General features: G+C 48.6%; 1 pseudogene; it reads right to left on the bottom strand.

Annotated features, from left to right (window-relative positions):
* The window catches only part of LOC115117996 (actin-binding LIM protein 3-like), a 183,982-nt pseudogene that overhangs the window by 32,425 nt on the left and 126,491 nt on the right, over window positions 1–25,066 (bottom strand).

Below are 25,066 nucleotides of genomic sequence, written 5' to 3'. Positions count from 1 at the left end.
TGTCTGTCTGCAGGGCTCTGTCTGTCTGAAGGGCTCTGTCTGTCTGTCTGTCTGTCTGTCTGTCTGTCTGTCTGTCTGTCTGTCACCCTTGCTAACACCACATTGTTTACTTGTGTACATTCTTTCATCTAATAGTTATTTAATCAAGTCAGTTGAGAGCTCTGTGCCTCTTCTATGGCTACCGTCATCACATGGACCCAACAGTATATCCCACACACACCCTCTCATTCCCCTTCAGCCATCCCCTCCCTGTCAAGTGATTCAGTGCAGTAGTGCATGGAATGTAATTACCTGAGAGTTTGGAGAGAGAGTTCCCAGAGACCGTAGAGGACAGGAGAGGAGTGAAGAGAGAGCAGTGGAATCAGTCAGCCAATAGCACCATGCTCTCCAGAATGACTTAGCAGAATGCTATTCAGAGCCAAACATGGGATAGATCAAATGGTATCCGTGAGCTTACTAAACCATGAATAATATGACTTAAAGTCCTTTTTGCAATGCCGTTTTTAATAGGGTTACATAGTACATAGAAACCCTCACAGTAAACATGAAGAATCCATTTTGTTTGCGGCTTTGGTTTACCAATGTAAAATAATCTCAATAAATAGTACATTTAGTTACAAAGGCCACAGCGCGAAAGTATGAAGCGTGTAATTGACAAATTGTTCAGCGAGTGTCTCTCGAAGTCTGATCAATTCACATCTGTGGCCAAAGCAGGAGGCTCACGAGGATGTAGTGATGTTTTAACATGGTTTTGTGACCACGCTACATCCACACACACACACAAAGGGGCTAAAGAGGGAAGCTGGGGGAGGGAGCAACAGGGAGACACAGAGACAGCAGGCACAGGGGGCACAGAAAGAGGAGGACACAGGGAGAGGAGGACACAGAGACAGCAGGCACAGGGGCACAGAAAGAGGAGGACACAGGGAGAGGAGGACACAGGGAAAGGAGGACACAGGGAGAGGAGGGCACAGGGAGAGGAGGACACAGAGAGAAGAGGGCACAGGGGCACAGAAAGAGGAGGACACAGGGAGAAGAGGGCACAGGGAGAGGAGGACACAGGGAGAAGAGGGCACAGGGAGAGGAGGACACAGAGAGAAGAGGGCACAGGGAGAGGAGGACACAGGGAGAAGAGGGCACAGGGAGAGGAGGACACAGGGAGAGGAGGACACAGAGAGAAGAGGGCACAGGGGCACAGAATGAGGAGGACACAGGGAGAGGAGGACACAGGGAGAGGAGGACACAGAGAGAAGAGGGCACAGGGGCACAGGGAGAGGAGGACACAGGGAGAGGAGGACACAGAGACAGCAGGCACAGGGGCACAGAAAGAGGAGGACATAGGGAGAGGAGGACACAGAGACAGCAGGCACAGGGGCACAGAAAGAGGAGGACACAGGGAGAGGAGGACACAGGGAGAGGAGGACACAGGGAGAGGAGGGCACAGGGAGAGGAGGACACAGAGAGAAGAGGGCACAGGGGCACAGAAAGAGCAGGACACAGGGAGAAGAGGGCACAGGGAGAGGAGGACACAGGGAGAAGAGGGCACAGGGAGAGGAGGACACAGAGAGAAGAGGGCACAGGGAGAGGAGGACACAGAGAGAAGAGGGCACAGGGAGAGGAGGACACAGGGAGAGGAGGACACAGAGAGAAGAGGGCACAGGGGCACAGAATGAGGAGGACACAGGGAGAGGAGGACACAGAGAGAAGAGGGCACAGGGGCACAGGGAGAGGAGGACACAGGGAGAGGAGGACACAGGGAGAAGAGGGCACAGGGGCACAGAATGAGGAGGACACAGGGAGAGGAGGACACAGGGAGAGGAGGACACAGAGAGAAGAGGGCACAGGGGCACAGGGAGAGGAGGACACAGGGAGAGGAGGGCACAGGGGCACAGAAAGAGGAGGACACAGGGAGAGGAGGGCACAGAAAGAGGAGGACACAGGGAGAGGAGGATACAGGGAGAAGAGGGCACAGGGGCACAGAAAGAGGAGGACACAGGGAGAGGAGGGACACAGGGAGAGGAGGACACAGGGAGAAGAGGGAAAGAGGCACAGGGGCACAGAAAGAGGAGGACACAGGGAGAGGAGGACACAGGGAGAGGAGGACACAGGGAGAGGAGGACACAGGGAGAGGAGGGCACAGAGAGAAGAGGGCACAGAGAGAAGAGGGCACAGAGAGAAGAGGGCACAGGGGCACAGAAAGAGGAGGACAAAGGGAGAGGAGGACACAGGGAGAGGAGGACACAGGGAGAGGAGGACACAGGGAGAGGAGGACACAGAGAGAAGAGGGCACAGGGGCACAGAAAGAGGAGGACACAGGGAGAGGAGGACACAGGGAGAGGAGGACACAGGGAGAGGAGGGCACAGGGAGAGGAGGACACAGAGAGAAGAGGGCACAGGGGCACAGAAAGAGCAGGACACAGGGAGAAGAGGGCACAGGGAGAGGAGGACACAGGGAGAAGAGGGCACAGGGAGAGGAGGACACAGAGAGAAGAGGGCACAGGGAGAGGAGGACACAGAGAGAAGAGGGCACAGGGAGAGGAGGACACAGGGAGAGGAGGACACAGAGAGAAGAGGGCACAGGGGCACAGAATGAGGAGGACACAGGGAGAGGAGGACACAGGGAGAGGAGGACACAGAGAGAAGAGGGCACAGGGGCACAGGGAGAGGAGGACACAGGGAGAGGAGGACACAGGGAGAAGAGGGCACAGGGGCACAGGGAGAGGAGGACACAGGGAGAGGAGGGCACAGGGGCACAGAAAGAGGAGGACACAGGGAGAGGAGGGCACAGAAAGAGGAGGACACAGGGAGAGGAGGATACAGGGAGAAGAGGGCACAGGGGCACAGAAAGAGGAGGACACAGGGAGAGGAGGACACAGGGAGAGGAGGACACAGGGAGAAGAGGGCACAGGGGCACAGAAAGAGGAGGACACAGGGAGAGGAGGACACAGGGAGAGGAGGACACAGGGAGAGGAGGACACAGGGAGAGGAGGGCACAGAGAGAAGAGGGCACAGAGAGAAGAGGGCACAGAGAGAAGAGGGCACAGGGGCACAGAAAGAGGAGGACAAAGGGAGAGGAGGACACAGGGAGAGAAGGACACAGGGAGAGGAGGACACAGGGAGAGGAGGACACAGAGAGAAGAGGGCACAGGGGCACAGAAAGAGGAGGACACAGGGAGAAGAGGGCACAGGGAGAGGAGGACAAAGGGAGAGGAGGACACAGAGAGAAGAGGGCACAGGGCAGTGGGCATCACGCACACACACATACATAAGCACACACAGAGGTCAACTAGAGTAGCACTAGCGTATCAGTACCTCCCCATAGCTGTAGCGTTCTAGTCTGTCATCAGAGGAGTATCTGTGATTAGACTCACAGGGAATGAGATCGGGCCGCTGCACGTCACAAATAGTTTTAATCTTAGGCAGTGCGGCCAGATCTTTGTAACTTAGGACCTCGTTTTCCACTTTGGCCTGTAGAGAGGACACAGAACGAGACAGAACATGGAGAAGCAGGTGTAAGACAGACAGACAGACAGACAGACAGACAGACAGACAGACAGACAGACAGACAGACAGACAGACAGACAGACAGACAGAGAGGACGAAGCTTGCGTTGACAGACTGAGAGATCCGGAGGGGAGACCGGATCAGCGTCAGCTGCAAGCTGCTGATGGCACCCTGGGTAAGACAGAGAAAACACACACCCACACACACTGACCGCAGAGACATCCCAGAAACAAACAAAGCCAAACCCTATGGAAGAGAGATCGCTGGAGAGTGGCCACAGCTCTCCCAGGACTTTGGTCCAAACCAACAACAACTCAACAACGGCATAATATCTAAACAAGTTGTTTACCATGGCAGTTTTCCTCTTTAGTGGCACACAGAGTATCTGAGCAGAGCGGAGCGAGGGGCGGGGCTGGAGCGGAGCGAGGGGCGGGGCTGGAGCGGAGCGAGGGGCGGAGCTGGAGCGGAGCGAGGGGCGGGGCTGGAGCGGAGCGAGGGGCGGGGCTGGAGCGGAGCGAGGGGCGGAGCTGGAGCGGAGCGAGGGGCGGAGTTGGAGCTGTGCGAGGGGCGGAGCTGGAGCGGAGAGAGGGGCGGAGCTGGAGCGGAGCGAGGGGCGGAGCTGGAGCGGAGCGAGGGGCGGAGCTGGAGCGGAACGAGGGGCGGAGCTGGAGCGGAGAGAGGGGCGGGGCTGGAGCGGAGCATTCCCAATTTGACTGGAGCACGAAGCGAGATTCCCAAAGGCTGAAGCATCGACCTTCTCATAGATTCCAATTTTGCACCAGTAGTGCTCATTTCACAAGCTCAGGGCATGCCCGGCCCAGCACGCATTTGTAGTCTACTTGCGTACTGCTATAACCCTTTGCATTAGATACTGTCATGGAGTTCACTAAATATTTTCATAAAGAAACTGATAAAACACACAGGTACTAAATCAAGGTGACTTACAAAGATGACGACCAAGAGCAAGAGAGATTACTCACCTCGAACTGGATGAAGATTTTTTCTTTAATGAGTCCGACGCGAATGATATACTGCTTCCCCGAGACCAGGCTCAAATCCCTGTCATTTACGTGAAGAAAATACAGAGACACGAGGGGCGGAGGTCGGAGTGCCTTGTGAGGATTGGTCTGCGAGTGGGTAAAACCGCCTCCACCATCCGTTCTATTGTCCAATGTGCAATCACTGGAGAATAAACTGGTTGAGCTCCGTTCAAAACTATCCTACAAATGGGATATTAAAAACTGTAATATCTTACGGTTCACAGAGTCGTGGTCCTACGACGACACGGATAATATAGAGCTGCCTGGGTTTTCATTGCATCGGTAAGACAGAACAGCTACTTCGTCTGGTAAGACACGGGGTAGGGGTGTGTGTCTATTTGCTATAACACATTTCAAGCAGACCACCATAGTCCCTGTGCCCAAGAAAGCGAAGGTAACCTGCCTAAATGACTACAGCCCCGTAGCACTCACTTCGGTAGCCATGGAGTGCTTTGAACGGCTGGTCATGGCTCACATCAACACCATCATCCCAGAAACACTAGACCCATTCCAATTCAAATACAGATCCACAGATGACACAATCTCAATCGCACTCCACACTGCCCTTTCCCACCTGGACAAAAGGAACACCTATGTGAGAAAGTCATTAATTGACTACAGCTCAGCATTCAACACCATAGTTCCCTCAAAGCTCATCAATAAGCTAAGGACCCTGGGACTAAACATCTCCCTCTGCAACTGGATCCTGGACTTCCTGACAGGTCGCCCCCAGGTGGTGAGGGTAAGCATCAACACATCCGCCACGCTGATCCTCAACACTGGGGCCCATCAGGGGTGCGTACATAGTCCCCTCCTGTACTCCTTGTTCACCCACAACTGTATGGCCAGGCATGACTCCAACACCATCATTAAGTTTGCTGACGACACAACAAAATGATGAGACAGCCTATAGAGAGGAGGTCAAAGACCTGGCAGTGTGGTGCCAGGACAACCTCTCCCTTAATGTGAGCAAGACAAAGGAGCTGATCGTGGACTACAGGAAAAGGAGGGTCGAACACGCCCCCATTCACATCGACAGGGGCTGTAGTGGAGCTGGTAGAGAGTTTCACGCTCCCTGGTGTCAACATCACCAACAAACTATCATGGTCCAAACACACCAAGACAGTCATGAAGAGGGCACGACAACACCTTTTCCTCCTCAAGAGACTGAAAAGATTTGGCATATTTCCCCAGATCCTCAAAAAGTTCTACAGCTGCACCAACGAGAGCATCCTGACCGGTTGCTTCACCGCCTGGTATGGCAACTGCTCAGCATCCGATCTTAAGGCGCTACATAGGGTCGTGCGTACGGCCCAGTACATCACTGGGACCAAGCTTCCAGCCATCCAGGACCTCTATACCAGGCGGTGTCAGAGGAAGGCCCTAAAAATGGTAAAAGACTCCAGTCACCCAAGTCATAGACTGCTCTCTCTGCTACCGCACGGCACGCGGTACCGGAGCACCATGTCTAGGACCAAAAGGCTCCTTAACAGCTTCTACCCCCAAGTCATAAGACTGCTGAACAATTAATCAAATGGCCACCCGGACAATTTACATGGACACTGCCCCCTATCCCCCTTTGTTTTAACACTGCTGCTACTCACTGTTTATTATCTATGCATAGTCACTTTACCCTTACCTACATGTACAGATTACCTTGACTAACCTGTACGCCTGCACATTGACTCGGTACCGGTACCCCTGTATACAGCCTCGTTATTTATTTTTATTGTGTTAGTTTTAATTAGATTTTTGTTAACTTTAGTTTATTTAGTGTCATGCCCTGGTCTTAGTATTTTGTGTTTTCTTTATTATTTTGGTTAGGCCAGGGTGTGACATGGGTTATTTATGTGGTGTGTTTTGTCTTGGGGTTTTTGTGGGTTATGGGATTGTGGTATAGTAGAGTAGTCTAGGAAAGTCTATGGTTGCCTGGCGTGGTTCTCAATCAGAGGCAGGTGTTTATTGTTGTCTCTGATTGGGAACCATATTTAGGCAGCCATATTCTTTGAGTGTTTCATGAGTGATTGTTCCTGTCTCTGTGTTTGTTTGCACTAGATAGGGCTGTTTTGGTTTTTCATGTTGATTTAAATGCTGAGCTCTTGATGTCACTATCAGCCTATTGTGTGGCACTCATAAATGCTTCACAATGGATTTATTTGTAGGCTATAGCCTTGATAATAATTGAAATAATATAGCCTAAAGAATTCATTTTCGTTTCTTCTTAGGTTCCCTGTCTGTCTCCCTGTCTGGCTCCCTGTCTGGCTTCCTGTCTGGCTCCTGACCTATATATGCTGTTTAATATGACATGTAGCCTATTTGAAATGATGAGCGCTTCTTACATTCACCTTTTCATGTTTACAATGCTTCAAAACCAAAGGGTAGGTCCAGGTAGTCAAGAAAAATAGGTTGGTGTTGGTTAAATTGTGATTTTAATTGATGGAGCGAATTTTGGAGCGGTAGCTTTTTTTTTCTGTGAAGCTCAGAGAGGTTTTTAATGGAGCTTTTGGAAAGGACGTGAAGCGCAGAGAGGTTTTTAATGGAGCTTTTGGAAAGGACGTGAAGCGCAGAGAGGTTTTTAATGGAGCTTTTGGAAAGGACGTGAAGCGCAGAGAGGTTTTTAATGGAGCTTTTGGAAAGGACGTGAAGCGCAGAGAGGTTTTTAATGGAGCTTTTGGAAAGGACGTGAAGCGCAGAGAGGGTTTTAATGGAGCTTTTGGAAAGGACGTGAAGCGCAGAGAGGTTTTTAATGGAGCTTTTGGAAAGGACGTGAAGCGCAGAGAGGTTTTTAATGGAGCTTTTGGAAAGGACGTTTGAAGCGCAGAGAGGTTTTTAATGGAGCTTTTGGAAAGGACGTGAAGCGCAGAGAGGTTTTTAATGGAGCTTTTGGAAAGGACGTGAAGCGCAGAGAGGTTTTTAATGGAGCTTTTGGAAAGGACGTGAAGCGCAGAGAGGTTTTTAATGGAGCTTTTGGAAAGGACGTGAAGCGCAGAGAGGTTTTTAATGGAGCTTTTGGAAAGGACGTGAAGCGCAGAGAGGGTTTTAATGGAGCTTTTGGAAAGGACGTGAAGCGCAGAGAGGTTTTTAATGGAGCTTTTGGAAAGGACGTGAAGCGCAGAGAGGTTTTTAATGGAGCTTTTGGAAAGGACGTGAAGCGCAGAGAGGTTTTTAATGGAGCTTTTGGAAAGGACGTGAAGCGCAGAGAGGTTTTTAATGGAGCTTTTGGAAAGGACGTGAAGCGCAGAGAGGTTTTTAATGGAGCTTTTGGAAAGGACGTGAAGCGCAGAGAGGTTTTTAATGGAGCTTTTGGAAAGGACGTGAAGCGCAGAGAGGTTTTTAATGGAGCTTTTGGAAAGGACGTGAAGCGCAGAGAGGTTTTTAATGGAGCTTTTGGAAAGGACGTGAAGCGCAGAGAGGTTTTTAATGGAGCTTTTGGAAAGGACGTGAAGCGCAGAGAGGTTTTTAATGGAGCTTTTGGAAAGGACGTGAAGCGCAGAGAGGTTTTTAATGGAGCTTTTGGAAAGGACGTGAAGCGCAGAGAGGTTTTTAATGGAGCTTTTGGAAAGGACGTGAAGCGCAGAGAGGTTTTTAATGGAGCTTTTGGAAAGGACGTGAAGCGCAGAGAGGTTTTTAATGGAGCTTTTGGAAAGGGAAAGGACGTGAAGCGCAGAGAGGTTTTTAATGGAGCTTTTGGAAAGGACGTGAAGCGCAGAGAGGTTTTTAATGGAGCTTTTGGAAAGGACGTGAAGCGCAGAGAGGGTTTTAATGGAGCTTTTGGAAAGGACGTGAAGCGCAGAGAGGTTTTTAATGGAGCTTTTGGAAAGGACGTGAAGCGCAGAGAGGTTTTTAATGGAGCTTTTGGAAAGGACGTGAAGCGCAGAGAGGTTTTTAATGGAGCTTTTGGAAAGGACGTGAAGCGCAAGCACGGCTCCATGAGCGATGAGCGGAATTTCCTACAACTCCGCTCACATACTCTGCTGGCATAAGTATACCTTCCGGAATGTTACATACTCTGCTGGCATAAGTATACCTTGTGGTATGTTACATACTCTGCTGGCATAAGTATACCTTCTGGAATGATACATACTCTGCTGGCATAAGTATACCTTCTGGAATGATACATACTCTGCTGGCATAAGTATACCTTCCGGAATGATACATACTCTGCTGGCATAAGTATACCTTCCGGAATGATACATACTCTGCTGGCATAAGTATACCTTGTGGAATGTCAACTTCACAGAGCAACTGTCACAATGGAGAAATGATGTGACCTCCTTTAACATACATCAATACCACACAGGATATAACAAACAGTGTTTTCCCCCCAAAAACACAGAATCACCTGAAGCCACAGACAACTGCACATGGTGGTCTGTCGACCCATGTGAATGACAACTGGCTCAGATCCTGTAAAGAGGGCTCCGCCTCTAAGACAGGCTGGCAGCCAACAGAAGGCGTACGTGTAATCAAATAACCATGGCGATGCCTTGGCGACAGACTACTCACACAGATGATGCGGCTCGGGGAGCCGATGCTGGACCCAGGGGGAGATACGGAGGCCTCCGAGGTACGTCTGAACTGTGGGAACACACACACACACGTGTCAGAGTGAGCCTGCAGAGGTCAGACTTCGGCTAAGGGAGACAAAACACTGACAGAGGATAACTTGGATGAACAACACCCCAGCGTTACCTCAGATCCTCTCCCTACAGCGACTCTGCTCTATCATACTCCAACACACAACAACAGGAAGAAGAGAGAGTTTCTAGGAGGACATAGTAGTGTAGTACCGGTGGGGCTCTATGGTTGACCAGGTCAAGGTGTTGTAACAGTCTGGGAAATGCAATAGCACTGCTTCTCAGTGCAGGAGGCGTCACTACAGACACTCTGGTTCGAATCCAGGCTGTATCACGACCGGCCGTGATTGGGAGTCCCATAGGGCCGTGCTCAATTGGCCCAGCGTCATCCGGTGTAGGCCGTCAATGTAAATACAAATTTGTTCTTAACTGACTTACCTAGTTAAATAATTATTTTTTTTACAAAAAAAAATAATAATACTCACTCTGAGTTTCTTCTCCAATCGAGCTGCTTGTTTACACACAGGATGCCACACCTCGCAACCTGTTGCAAAGACACACCCACAGTCAAACATACTGTTTTTCAAAAAGAACTTGACATTCATTCCTCTCTACAGGATGGCTACTACAGTTACAATACTGTAAAACCACTGGGGTGCTGTTTATTATCGGGGAAAGGAGAGGAAGGCCACATTTCTCAGTGTTTCTACTGCGCTTCAGTAACTTCTTAGCACACAACAATCAACCGCATGTGTCTGTAGATCAGCACTTTTCAACAACAGCCATACATCTAAGATGACAGAGTAAGTGTTATATCTGAGAGAGGCTTGGAGTCTGTCTGTCTGTCTGTCTGTCTGTCTGTCTGTCTGTCTGTCTGTCTGTCTGTCTGTCTGTCTTCCTGTCTGTCTCCCCAGCTCGCACACACACACATACACACACAGAGATTAAAAGGTGATTCTATTTCCCCTGGTAGGGGTGGAAACACTAAACCACTAATGTCATGCTACTCTTCAGTGCTCCTCAGCACTCCTCAGTACTCCTCAGTACTCCTCAGTGTTCCTCAGTACTCCTCGGTGCTCCTCAGTGCTCCTCAGCATTCCTCAGTACTTCTCAGTGCTCCTCAGTGCTCCACAGTGCTCCACAGCGCTCCACAGCGCTCCTCAGTGCTCCTCAGCGCTCCTCAGCGCTCCATAGTGCTCCATAGCGCTCCTCAGTGCTCTTCAGCGCATAGCAACAGATAATGATAATGACAGAGAAGTAGCAACAGCCTGGATATCATAGATCCTGCAGGTTCCCCAGGCTGTAGGGTGATACACAACTGTACTGTACGTTGTACAGTCTATCTTTTTAAAAGGGTGTAAATTGTAAAGTATTTTGTCTGTAATGTCTTTTCATTACGTGTCGGACCCCAGTAAGACTAGCTGTCGTCATTTGCCTCGGCTAATTGGGATCCTAATAAATAAATAAACATCTGATCTGTCTGAGATACTGCCTGAATACCATGTTCCAACCATAGCCTATAAGAACCTAGGAGGTAGCCTATAACAGAGCCTGGGAGGTAGCCTATAAGAGCCTGGGAGGTAGCCTATAAGAGCCTGGGAGGTAGCCTATAACAGAGCCTGGGAGGTAGCCTATAAGAACCTAGGAGGTAGCCTATAACAGAGCCTGGGAGGTAGCCTATAAGAACCTGGGAGGTAGCCTATTACAGAACCTGGGAGGTAGCCTATAATAGAACGTGGGAGGTAGCCTATAACAGAGCCTGGGAGGTAGCCTATAACAGAGCCTGGGAGGTAGCCTATAACAGAACCTGGGAGGTAGCCTATAAGAACCTAGGAGGTAGCCTATAACAGAGCCTGGGAGGTAGCCTATAAGAGCCTGGGAGGTAGCCTATAACAGAGCCTGGGAGGTAGCCTATAACAGAGCCTGGGAGGTAGCCTATAACAGAACCTGGGAGGTAGCCTATAAGAACCTAGGAGGTAGCCTATAACAGAGCCTGGGAGGTAGCCTATAAGAACCTGGGAGGTAGCCTATAACAGAGCCTGGGAGGTAGCCTATTACAGAGCCTGGGAGGTAGCCTATTACAGATCCTGGGAGGTAGCCTATAAGAGCCTGGGAGGTAGCCTATAACAGAGCCTGGGAGGTAGCCTATAACAGAACCTGGGAGGTAGCCTATTACAGAGCCTGGGAGGTAGCCTATAACAGAGCCTGAGAGGTAGCCTATAACAGAGCCTGGGAGGTAGCCTATAACAGAACCTGGGAGGTAGCCTATTACAGAGCCTGGGAGGTAGCCTATAACAGAGCCTGGGAGGTAGCCTATAAGAGCCTGGGAGGTAGCCTATAACAGAGCCTGGGAGGTAGCCTATAACAGAACCTGGGAGGTAGCCTATTACAGAGCCTGGGAGGTAGCCTATAACAGAGCCTGGGAGGTAGCCTATAAAAGAACCTGGGAGGTAGCCTATAAAAGAACCTGGGAGGTAGCCTATAACAGAACCTGGGAGGTAGCCTATTACAGAGCCTGGGAGGTAGCCTATAACAGAGCCTGGGAGGTAGCCTATAACAGAACCTGGGAGGTAGCCTATAACAGAGCCTGGGAGGTAGCCTATAACAGAGCCTGGGAGGTAGCCTATAACAGAGCCTGGGAGGTAGCCTATAACAGAGCCTGGGAGGTAGCCTATAACAGAGCCTGGGAGGTGGCCTATAACAGAGCCTGGGAGGTAGCCTATAACAGAGCCTGGGAGGTAGCCTATAACAGAGCCTGGGAGGTAACCTATTACAGAGCCTGGGAGGTAGCCTATAACAGAGCCTGGGAGGTAGCCTATAACAGAGCCTGGGAGGTAGCCTATAACAGAGCCTGGGAGGTAGCCTATAACAGAGCGTGGGAGGTAGCCTATTACAGAACCTGGGAGGTAGCCTATAATAGAATCTGGGAGGTAGCCTATAACAGAGCCTGGGAGGTAGCCTATAACAGAGCCTGGGAGGTAGCCTATAACAGAGCCTGGGAGGTAACCTATAACAGAGCCTGGGAGGTAGCCTATAATAGAACCTGGGAGGTAGCCTGTAATAGAACCTGGGAGGTAGCCTATAATAGAACCTGGGACGTAGCCTGTAATAGAACCTGGGAGGTAGCCTATAATAGAACCTGGGAGATAGCCTATAATAGAACCTGGGAGGTAGCCTATAATAGAACCTGGGAGGTAGCCTGGGAGGTAGCCTTACAGAGCCTGGGAGGTAGCCTATAAGAGCCTGGGAGGTAGCCTATAACAGAGCCTGGGAGGTAGCCTATAACAGAACCTGGGAGGTAGCCTATTACAGAGCCTGGGAGGTAGAGCCTGGGAGGTAGCCTATAAAGAACCTGGGAGGTAGCCTATAAAAGAACCTGGGAGGTAGCCTATAATAGAACCTGGGAGGTAGCCTATGGGAGGTAGCAGAACCTGGGAGGTAGCCTATAACAGAGCCTGGGAGGTAGCCTATAACAGAGCCTGGGAGGTAGGTAGCCTATAACAGGTAGCCTGAGCCTGGGAGGTAGCCTATAACAGAGCCTGGGAGGTAGCCTAGGTAGCCTACAGAGCCTGGAGGTAGCCTATAACAGAGCCTGGGAGGTAGCCTATAACAGAACCTGGGAGGTAGCCTATAAGAGCCTGGGAGAGCCTATAACAGGGGGAGGTAGCCTATAACAGAACCTGGGAGGTAGCCTATTACAGAGCCTGGGAGGTAGCCTATAACAGAGCCTGGGAGGTAGCCTATAAAAGAACCTGGGAGGTAGCCTATAAAAGAACCTGGGAGGTAGCCTATAACAGAACCTGGGAGGTAGCCTATTACAGAGCCTGGGAGGTAGCCTATAACAGAGCCTGGGAGGTAGCCTATAACAGAGCCTGGGAGGTAGCCTATAACAGAGCCTGGGAGGTAGCCTATAACAGAGCCTGGGAGGTAGCCTATAACAGAGCCTGGGAGGTAGCCTATAACAGAGCCTGGGAGGTAGCCTATAACAGAGCCTGGGAGGTAGCCTATAACAGAGCCTGGGAGGTAGCCTATAACAGAGCCTGGGAGGTAGCCTATTACAGAGCCTGGGAGGTAGCCTATAACAGAGCCTGGGAGGTAGCCTATAACAGAGCCTGGGAGGTAGCCTATAACAGAGCCTGGGAGGTAGCCTATAACAGAGCGTGGGAGGTAGCCTATTACAGAACCTGGGAGGTAGCCTATAATAGAATCTGGGAGGTAGCCTATAACAGAGCCTGGGAGGTAGCCTATAACAGAGCCTGGGAGGTAGCCTATAACAGAGCCTGGGAGGTAACCTATAACAGAGCCTGGGAGGTAGCCTATAATAGAACCTGGGAGGTAGCCTGTAATAGAACCTGGGAGGTAGCCTATAATAGAACCTGGGACGTAGCCTGTAATAGAACCTGGGAGGTAGCCTATAATAGAACCTGGGAGATAGCCTATAATAGAACCTGGGAGGTAGCCTATAATAGAACCTGGGAGGTAGCCTATTACAGAGCCTGGGAGGTAGCCTATAAGAGCCTGGGAGGTAGCCTATAACAGAGCCTGGGAGGTAGCCTATAACAGAACCTGGGAGGTAGCCTATTACAGAGCCTGGGAGGTAGCCTATAACAGAGCCTGGGAGGTAGCCTATAAAAGAACCTGGGAGGTAGCCTATAAAAGAACCTGGGAGGTAGCCTATAACAGAACCTGGGAGGTAGCCTATAACAGAGCCTGGGAGGTAGCCTATAACAGAGCCTGGGAGGTAGCCTATAACAGAGCCTGGGAGGTGGCCTATAACAGAGCCTGGGAGGTAGCCTATAACAGAGCCTGGGAGGTAGCCTATAACAGAGCCTGGGAGGTAGCCTATTACAGAGCCTGGGAGGTAGCCTATAACAGAGCCTGGGAGGTAGCCTATAACAGAGCCTGGGAGGTAGCCTATAACAGAGCCTGGGAGGTAGCCTATAACAGAGCCTGGGAGGTAGCCTATAATAGAACCTGGGAGGTAGCCTGTAATAGAACCTGGGAGGTAGCCTATAATAGAACCTGGGACGTAGCCTGTAATAGAACCTGGGAGGTAGCCTATAATAGAACCTGGGAGATAGCCTATAATAGAACCTGGGAGGTAGCCTATAATAGAACCTGGGAGGTAGCCTATTACAGAGCCTGGGAGGTAGCCTATAAGAGCCTGGGAGGTAGCCTATAACAGAGCCTGGGAGGTAGCCTATAACAGAACCTGGGAGGTAGCCTATTACAGAGCCTGGGAGGTAGCCTATAACAGAGCCTGGGAGGTAGCCTATAAAAGAACCTGGGAGGTAGCCTATAACAGAGCCTGGGAGGTAGCCTATAACAGAACCTGGGAGGTAGCCTATAACAGAGCCTGGGAGGTAGCCTATAACAGAGCCTGGGAGGTGGCCTATAACAGAGCCTGGGAGGTAGCCTATAACAGAGCCTGGGAGGTAGCCTATAACAGAGCCTGGGAGGTGGCCTATAACAGAGCCTGGGAGGTAGCCTATAACAGAGCCTGGGAGGTAGCCTATAACAGAGCCTGGGTGGTAGCCTATTACAGAGCCTGGGAGGTAGCCTATAACAGAGCCTGGGAGGTAGCCTATAACAGAGCCTGGGAGGTAGCCTATAACAGAGCCTGGGAGGTAGCCTATAACAGAGCCTGGGAGGTAGCCTATAACAGAACCTGGGAGGTAGCCTATAACAGAGCCTGGGAGGTAGCCTATAACAGAGCGTGGGTGGTAGCCTATTACAGAACCTGGGAGGTAGCCTATAATAGAATCTGGGAGGTAGCCTATAACAGAGCCTGGGAGGTAGCCTATAACAGAGCCTGGGAGGTAACCTATAACAGAACCTGGGAGGTAGCCTGTAATAGAACCTGGGAGGTAGCCTATAATAGAACCTGGGAGATAGCCTATAATAGAACCTGGGAGGTAGCCTATAATAGAACCTGGGAGGTAGCCTATAATAGAACCTGGGAGGTAGCCTATAATAGAACCTGGGAGGTAGCCTACAATAGAACCTGGGAGGTAGCCTATAATAGAACCTGGGAGGTAGCCTAGGCAGAAATAAATCAGAACAAAAGCTCTGTAGGATCTCTACCTTTAACAACATGCCACTTCTCATCCCAGCCACGCAGCGTGTTGGATTGATTCACTGGCCTTTGTTACGTGGCTGGTAATTGAGTGGCTCCCTAGAGCCCCGATCACTCAGCCCTCCTTGAGGTCCCCCTCATAAATTAACCTTGGGGGCTGTGTGCTCCTATGCTATAACATGCTGCTAATGTTGAGTGTTAGAGAGTAGCATTTGTTTCATCTTTATTTTAACAGGGAAGACATATTGAGACCTAGATCTCTTTTTCAAATGCTTCCTGTATAATACGACACATTATATCCAATATATACACTCAGTATAGCAAACATTAAGAACACTTTCCTAATATTGAGTCGCCCCCCTGTGGATGATGTGGAGTAGCATGTTGATGATGTGGAGTAGGGTGTTAATGATGTGGAGTAGCATGTTGATGATGTGGAGTAGCATGTTGATGATTTGGAGTAGCATGTTGATGATGTGGAGTAGCATGTTGACGATGTGGAGTAGCATGTTGATGATGGGGAGTAGCATGTTGATGATGTGGAGTAGCATGTTGACGATGTGGAGTAGCATGTTGATGATGTGGAGTAGCATGTTGACGATGGGGAGTAGCATGTTGATGATGGGGAGTAGCATGTTGATGATGTGGAGTAGCATGTTGACGATGTGGAGTAGCATGTTAATGATGGGGAGTAGCATGTTAATGATGTGGAGTAGCATGTTGATGATGTGGAGTAGCATGTTGATGATGTGGAGTAGCATGTTGATGATGTGGAGTAGCATGTTAATGATGGGGAGTAGCATGTTGATGATGTGGAGTAGCATGTTGACGATGTGGAGTAGCATGTTGATGATGTGGAGTAGCATGTTGACGATGGGGAGTAGCATGTTGATGATGGGGAGTAGCATGTTGATGATGTGGAGTAGCATGTTGACGATGTGGAGTAGCATGTTGATGATGTGGAGTAGCATGTTGATGATGTGGAGTAGCATGTTGATGATGGGAGTAGCATGTTGATGATGGGGAGTAGCATGTTGATGATGGGGAGTAGCATGTTAATGATGTGGAGTAGCATGTTGATGATGTGGAGTAGCGTGTTGATGATGTGGAGTAGCATGTTGATGATGGGGAGTAGCATGTTGATGATGTGGAGTAGCGTTGTGACGACCCTCCCACTCTGTCTGCTGTATTCTCTCTGTTATTTCCTTATTAGGATGCTGGTGGGCGGAGTTGGGAGGGTCGTCAGCTACATGGGAAACACCTGGGCCCGGTGTCTCCCAGGATAAATACACCACTTCCCCATTCATGGAGGAGACTCTCTCCATGCAGACACCCTCTGTAGATTGTGTTGTGGTTCTTGGTGGCCGTTTGTTTGTTTGTTTGCTTTGGCACCTTTCATCACCCTGCATTATCACATTCATGCATGCAAAACACTCACTTACACTACTGATTACTGATTACACACACCATTGTACATTATATTTATTTGCTTTAGTTAATAAATATATATTTTTCTACTCCTTATCTCCACGTTGTCTCCCTTTGTTACGGGCTTTGAGCCGGTTCGTGACAAGTGGGGGCTCGTCCGGGATCTTTGAACTACTGGTTTGGGAGACCGTGGAGGTACGTGTTTGCATATTGTGGTTGAGTTTGATAGGCCCAGTATTGGTTGCCTTTGTGGTTTGGTTTGTGTGCTGCGTTGGAGAGAGATAATGGTTAGTTTCCAGGCCCTGCCTAGCCTGTAAACTCTTGTTCTACTTTCTGTTGGGAAGTCAGTCTGAGGTGAGTAAATCGGCTGTGTACCTCGGTGGGAGATTTGGGTAGGGTAGTGGAACTTGCTACCCGGAGCTATAGCCTTTTTCCCCTGATAGGTTTAGCGACGTGTTTCATTTTTTGGAATATGTTGGGCATGGTTAATGTTTGTTATTTTTGTGTGGTGTCTGTGGACTGAGCAGTTGTCTCGGGGGCACATCCGTGGCTTGGTGGAATTTGCCAGCATGCTGGGGAGTTCTATTTCCTTGCCAGCGGGCTACAGTGCGTAAATTCCCACCGCAAATCTGCACGAAGACTAGGGTTGAGTTATTGTAGGTTTTGGGGAAGCTCCGTATCTCATCTCTTTTCTGTGGTACTCAGGGTGATTGTCAATTCTCGGGTTGTGGTCTGGTGTGCTCAGCAGAAGGGAAGAGCCAGATTTTTTTTTTTTTTTTTTTTTTTTGTGATTATGGCGTCTTATGTAGATACGTTCATTCGCTCTCCATCAGAGGAATTGTTAGATTTAGGTACTAAAGAACAGCTGTTGAAGGTCGCGGAACACTACAAGGTTGAGATTAGTGATAAACGTCTAAAGAATTCTATTGGGTTGATATTGAAGGCCAATCTGATGGAGAGTGGTATTCTTGAAGTTACCACTGGGCCAGCCTCTGCTGAGGATTTGTCGTCTCCCCATAACGTTACAATGGACATTCCATCGGTTAGTCCTAGTAGCCTTCTTTTTGAACAGCAGAAAGAACTGCTTTTGTTACAGCTGGAGCATGATCGTGAGAAGCTAGAGCATGATCGTGTAAAATATGAAAAGGAATTGGCATTTAAACAAGAGATGGAGCGTGCTAAAATCAAATTGCAACAAGAACGTATAAAGTTGGTTAGGGAAGGAAAGATCTCAGGGGAGAGTTTGTTTTGGGAAGGTGACCCAGATTTACCTAGGGGTAGTTCCGCTTTTGGTCGTGCCCCAGAGACATTTGATATTGTTGGGAACTTACGGTTATTGCCTCGGTTTAATGAAAGGGACCCCGAGACATTCTTTTCGTTGTTTGAGCGGGTTGCTGACGCTAGGAGTTGGCCTGATTCTGACCGCACTTTAATGTTGCAATGTGTGCTGACTGGTAAAGCGCAGGAAGCATATTCAGCTCTTAGTGTACACGATAGTGCCAGTTATGATAAAGTTAAAACAGCTGTGTTACAGATTTATGAATTGGTCCCTGAGGCTTACCGCCAACGATTTAGAACTTTAAAAGGGGATGATAACCAAACTCATGTTGAGTTTGCGCGACAGTTGTCTTTACAGTTTAATCGCTGGTGTTCCGCCTCTGCAGTTGTGACTTTCCAAGGGCTGTGTGATCTGATTATGTTAGAGCAATTTAAGGACACAATTCCTGATCGTATTGCCACGTATATTAATGAACAGAAAGTAAAGAATGTTGCTGAAGCTGCAGTTTTGGCAGACGAGTATGTGTTGACTCACAAAAGTGTCTTTGCAGAACCCCGTATTCGGAAAGAGTGGGGGCGTTCGGATAGATTTGGGCTTCGCTCACCGAGATACTTTGGTTCTCGGGCAGAGTTCTATTCAACTAGGGTTGAACCTGACTCCCATGGTAAAGCTGACTTTGGGCAGGAGTGTCACTACTGTCAAGGTTCAGGTCATTGGAAAAACGAATGTCCACTTCTCAGGTCAAGGGTGCTTACGCTAAATCTAAGCCTACTGCGTTAGCTGCACCTGTTCCACATCAATTCATTCATGACTCATTTCCTCAGGCCCAGGAGAATGTGAAAGTCCATATTGATCCAGACTATTTACCTTTCATTACAGAAGGTTTTGTGTCTATGTTAGGAAGTAAAGACCTTGTGCCAGTGAAGATCCTGAGAGACACAGGTGCCTCTGAATCATTTGTGTTGGAGTCTGTGTTACCCTTTTCTGCTGAGACTGATTCGGGGAATAGTGTTCTAATTAGGGGAATAGGTTTGAACACTCTGTCAGTTCCATTGCATAAACTGATGTTGGATTGTGGGCTGGTGAAGGGTGAAGTTGTTGTGGGTGTGCGTCCTTCGTTGCCTATTGAGGGTATCGATGTTATCCTTGGGAATAACTTGGCTGGTGCGCGTGTATGGCCTGTCGTGTTTCCATCTCCAGTGGTTTCCACTAAGCCGTCATTTGTTGGGATTCCTGATGAGAAAGTGGGTGTCTCATGATAGTGTTTTTCTGGGGGAGGCAATTAGTCAGGTTGTTGTACCAGTTAAGCTTCGTGAGTTGGTGTTGGAAACTTCTCACAGCGACGTGGCTGGACATATGGGGGTGAGGAAAACCTACAATCGCATATTAAGACATTTCTTTTGGCCTAGATTAAAGAGGGATGTTTCTGATTTTATCAAAACTTGTCACACCTGTCAATTAACTGGTAAGCCTAATCAAGCAATTAAACCAGTACCATTATTTCCTATTCCTGTACTCAGCCAACCTTTTGAGTATCTGATTATTGACTGTGTGGGTCCTCTGCCTCGTTCTAAAAAGGGTAGCAGTTACCTGTTCACTGTGATGTGTCAGACCACCCAGGTTCTTCAACAGCTCCATATTAAACACAATTTGTCTAGCGCCTATCACGCGCAAAGTCAAGGAGCACTGGAACGTTTCCATCAAACACTTAAGTCTTTGTTGAGAACTTATTGTACTGAGATGGATAAGGATTGGGAGGAGGGGTTGCCTTGTTTACTGTTAGCCGCTAGGGAAGTTTCACAGGAGAGCACAGGTTTCAGTCCAAATGACCTTGTGTTTGGACATAGGGTGCGTGGACTTTTATCTGTTCTCCAGGATGACTGGAAGTCTCCCGAGCCTCCTCAGTCCCTGTTATCGTATGTGTGTGATTTCCGGCGACGGCTGTACACCGCTGGTGAAATGGCTAAAGAGAAGTTATCATCTTCACAGGAGAGGATGAAGGGCATATTTGATCGCCGAACTGAGCCTCGTCACTTTAGTCCAGGTGACCAGGTTCTTGCTCTGCTGCCAATTGTTGGTTCTCCTTTTCAAGCCAAGTTTCAAGGTCCATATACAGTGGTGCGCCAGTACACTGAGCAAATTTATCTAGTTGCCACTCCAGAACGGAGGAAAGCACACCAGCTGTGCCATGTAAATCTGTTAAAACCCTATTATGCACGTTCCTCTGAGACTGAACAGTGGGATTCTACAGAGGACGGTATAAACCTGTTCTTTTGGCTGATACCGTTGTTTCCTTGGGTTCTTGTCGTGCTAGATCTGTGCATGAGGAGGAAGATGTTCCTGGTCCTGACGATTGTATATTGCAGGGTAGATTGAAAAATTCAGAAACACTGGATATTTTAGACAGTCTTCTCACTCACCTACCTGTTGATGGGCGGAAAGAGATGGTTGGTCTGATTCAGAGAAACTACGTTGTCTGGATGCTGAGGTCAAGTACATGCTGGAGAGTAAGATAGCAGAGCCTTCTTTCTCCAGTTGGGCTTCTCCCTGTATCTTGATCAGGAAACCGGATGGAACAAACCGTTTTTGTACGGACTACCGTAAGATAAACAGTGTCACAAAGCCAGATTCATTTCCTCTTCCTCGGATGGAGGACTGTGTTGATCAAGTCGGTGCAGCTAAGTTTGTGAGCAAATTTGACCTGTTAAAAGGCTATTGGCAGGTGCCACTGACGAGTAGGGCACGTGAAATCTATGAATCGCTGGAAGTGACTATGAATCGCTGGAAGTGACTATGAATCGTTGTGAGTTGTAAAAATTAAGAAGGACCCTGATGTTCTTTTCGTTGGAGCTTGTAGCTGTTGGTCTTTTGTGCCATGTTCCTGAATGTTTACATGACTGACCATTGTTTCGGGTTGTCATGTTCTATCTTTCCTGTCTGTTCCCTCCTGGTCTTGTGTTCTTCTTTCCTCTTAAAATATTGCTTCCTATGCACAAAGGTTGCTGAGGTCTGGGGAGGAGGAGGTTGGTTGGTGCAGGTGGAGGTGTGAACACATAACCCCTCGTAAATTTGGGACGCAGAGGCCAGTATGTTGTTCCGGGGTCCTTGTTGGTCCCCGGTTTTATGGGGGGGGATGTGACGACCCTCCCACTCTGTCTGCTGTATTCTCTCTGTTATTTCCTTATTAGGATGCTGGTGGGCGGAGTTGGGAGGGTCGTCAGCTACATGGGAAACACCTGGGCCCGGTGTCTCCCAGGATAAATACACCACTTCCCCATTTATGGAGGAGACTCTCTCCATGCAGACACCCTCTGTAGATTGTGTTGTGGTTCTTGGTGGCCGTTTGTTTGTTTGTTTGCTTTGGCACCTTTCATCACCCTGCATTATCACATTCATGCATGCAAAACACTCACTTACACTACTGATTACTGATTACACACACCATTGTACATTATATTTATTTGCTTTAGTTAATAAATATATATTTTTCTACTCCTTATCTCCACGTTGTCTCCCTTTGTTACGGGCTTTGAGCCGGTTCGTGACAAGCGTGTTAATGATGTGGAGTAGCATGTTGATGATGGGGAGTAGCATGTTGACGATGTGGAGTAGCATGTTGATGATGTGGAGTAGCGTGTTAATGATGTGGAGTAGCATGTTGATGATGTGGAGTAGCGTGTTAATGATGGGGAGTAGCATGTTAATGATGTGGAGTAGCATGTTGATGATGTGGAGTAGCGTGTTGATGATGTGGAGTAGCATGTTGATGATGGGGAGTAGCATGTTGATGATGTGGAGTAGCGTGTTAATGATGTGGAGTAGCATGTTGATGATGGGGAGTAGCATGTTGACGATGTGGAGTAGCATGTTGATGATGTGGAGTAGCGTGTTAATGATGTGGAGTAGCATGTTGATGATGGCGAGTAGCATGTTGACGATGTGGAGTAGCATGTTGATGATGTGGAGTAGCATGTTGATGATGATGGGTTGATGATGTAGCATGTGATGTGGAGTAGCGTGTTAATGATGGGGAGTAGCATGTTGATGATGGGGAGTAGCATGTTAATGATGATGGGAGTAGCATGTTAATGATGTGATGTGGAGTAGCATGTTGATGATGGGGAGTAGCATGTTGATGATGTGGAGTAGCATGTTGATGATTTGGAGTAGCATGTTGATGATGGGGAGTAGCATGTTAATGATGGGGAGTAGCATGTTGATGATGGGGAGTAGCATGTTGATGATGTGGAGTAGCATGTTGATGATGTGGAGTAGCATGTTGATGATTTGGAGTAGCATGTTGATGATGGGGAGTAGCATGTTAATGATGGGGAGTAGCATGTTGATGATGGGGAGTAGCATGTTGATGATGTGGAGTAGAATGGTTTAGCATTGTCTGAACCCTGGAAGTGTCCCTGTCGCTGTGTTCCTATGCCCTACATAGTGCACTACTTTTGACCATAGGTCTCTGGTCAATAGTAGTGCACTATATAGGGATTAGGGTGCCATGGAGCTCTGGTCAAAGTAGTGCACTATATAGGGACTAGGGTGCCATTTGATGGAGCTGATCGGTGATGAGAATCCAGCAGACCACTTCTTCACAGCTATATTGAGTGGCCATCAGAGGCTCTGTAGAATAGACAGTTAAGGCCAGTCTATTCAATCATGTACAGTACAGCTGTGATCAATAATGGTGGGAGACTGTTTATAGAACTGCCATAATTCAAAGTAAAGACAGGCCAGGGCCCTGCTGTGCAGTAGTCTGAACCTCCCTCTGAGGAGTCTGTCCTGGTCATCCAATACTGACTACTGGAAGTACATGGTGGTTGGGCATCCCCCACTGCTAATTCATTAGCGATCAATCGCATTGGACCAATGTCACCAAGAGCAAATTACCACCGTATGACTGCATAAGCGAATAGGACTCACCATCGAAGTGCATTGTAGGTCAAAGTCAATGATACAATACGTTGAAAATATCATTATTAAAATACTTATATAATTAGTATATGACTAATTATTTAATGATGGTGTTATCATCAACAGGAAGAGAGCCTTACTCACCTGTCAGGTACATCTCCTCTCCTTCTGTAAATATCATGAGACAGCGGGCACAACGGGCACAGGTGGGGTGGTAGTGCTTTCCCCCTGCCTGAGAGTCAGAGAGAGAGGTAACGATGGTGGGGGAGAAAGGGAGGTATGGTGAGATAGAAAGAGAAAGAGAGAGGGGGAAGAGAGAAAGGTAACGAGGGTGGGGGAGAAAGGGAGGTATGGTGAGATAGAAAGAGAAAGAGAGAGAGAGAGAGAGGGGGAAGGTAACGAGGGTGGGGGAGAGAGGGAGGTATGGTGAGATAGAGAGAAAGAGAAGGGAAGAGAAAGAGAGAGATAGAGAGAGAGAGAGATACAGAGAAACAGAGAGAGAGAGAGGGAGAGAGAGGGGGAGAGAGAGAGGGGGAGGGGGAGGGAGAGAGAGAGCAAGTGAAAGAGAACATGATTGGGAGTGGATTGCAGTATATATAAGATGGAAACAGAGAAAGAGAGAAGAGACGGCGAGTGATGGCTGCTACTCAGATACAAGTGATGGCTGCTACTCAGGGCGGGGTCTCGACCCCGCCCTGTGCAACTGGGTACTGGACTTCCTGACGGGCCGCCCCCCAGGTGGTGATGGTAGGCAACAACATCTCCACCCCGCTGATCCTCAACACTGGGGGCCCACAAGGGTGCGTTCTGAGCCCTCTCCTGTACTCCCTGTTCACCCACGACTGCGTGGCCACGCACGCCTCCAACTCAATCATCAAGTTTGCGGACGACACAACAGTGGTAGGCTTGATTACCAACAACGACGAGACGGCCTACAGGGAGGAGGTGAGGGCCCTCGGAGTGTGGTGTCAGGAAAATAACCTCACACTCAACGTCAACAAAACTAAGGAGATGATTGTGGACTTCAGGAAACAGCAGAGGGAACACCCCCCTATCCACATCGATGGAACAGTAGTGGAGAGGGTAGTAAGTTTTAAGTTCCTCGGCATACACATCACAGACAAACTGAATTGGTCCACTCACACAGACAGCATCGTGAAGAAGGCGCAGCAGCGCCTCTTCAACCTCAGGAGGCTGAAGAAATTTGGCTTGTCACCAAAAGCACTCACAAACTTCTACAGATGCACAATCGAGAGCATCCTGGCGGGCTGTATCACCGCCTGGTACGGCAACTGCTCCGCCCACAACCGTAAGGCTCTCCAGAGGGTAGTGAAGTCTGCACAACGCATCACCGGGGGCTAACTACCTGCCCTCCAGGACACCTACACCACCCGATGTTACAGGAAGGCCATAAAGATCATCAAGGACAACAACCACCCGAACCACTGCCTGTTCACCCCGCTATCATCCAGAAGGCGAGGTCAGTACAGGTGCATCAAAGCTGGGACCGAGAGACTGAAAAACAGCTTCTATCTCAAGGCCATCAGACTGTTAAACAGCCACCACTAACATTGAGTGGCTGATGCCAACACACTGACACTGACTCAACTCCAGCCACTTTAATAATGGGAATTGATGGGAAATTATGTAAAATATATCACTAGCCACCTTAAACAATAATGTTACATACCCTACATTATTCATCTCATATGCATACGTATATACTGTACTCTATATCATCGACTGCATCCTTATGTAATACATGTATCACTAGCCACTTTAACTATGCCACTTTGTTTACATACTCATCTCATATGTATATACTGTACTCGATACCATCTACTGTATCTTGCCTATGCTGCTCTGTACCATCACTCATTCATATATCTTTATGTACATATTCTTTATCCCTTTACACTGTGTATAAGACAGTAGTTTTGGAATTGTTAGTTAGATTACTTGTTGGTTATTACTGCATTTTCGGAACTAGAAGCACAAGCATTTCGCTACACTCGCATTAACATCTGCTAACCATGTGTATGTGACAAATAAAATTTGATTTGATCTGATACAAGTGATGGCTGCTACTCACATACAAGTGATGGCTTCTACTCAGATACAAGTGATGGCTGCTACTCTGATACAAGTGATGGCTGCTACTCAGATACAAGTGATGGCTGCTACTCAGATACAAGTGATGGCTTCTACTCAGATACAAGTGATGGCTGCTACTCACATACAA

Source organism: Oncorhynchus nerka, linkage group LG10 (genome assembly GCF_034236695.1).
Source record: "Oncorhynchus nerka isolate Pitt River linkage group LG10, Oner_Uvic_2.0, whole genome shotgun sequence".
In the NCBI taxonomy this organism is placed as follows: Eukaryota; Metazoa; Chordata; class Actinopteri; order Salmoniformes; family Salmonidae; genus Oncorhynchus; species Oncorhynchus nerka.
This window is presented reverse-complemented; position numbering and strand designations above follow the sequence as displayed.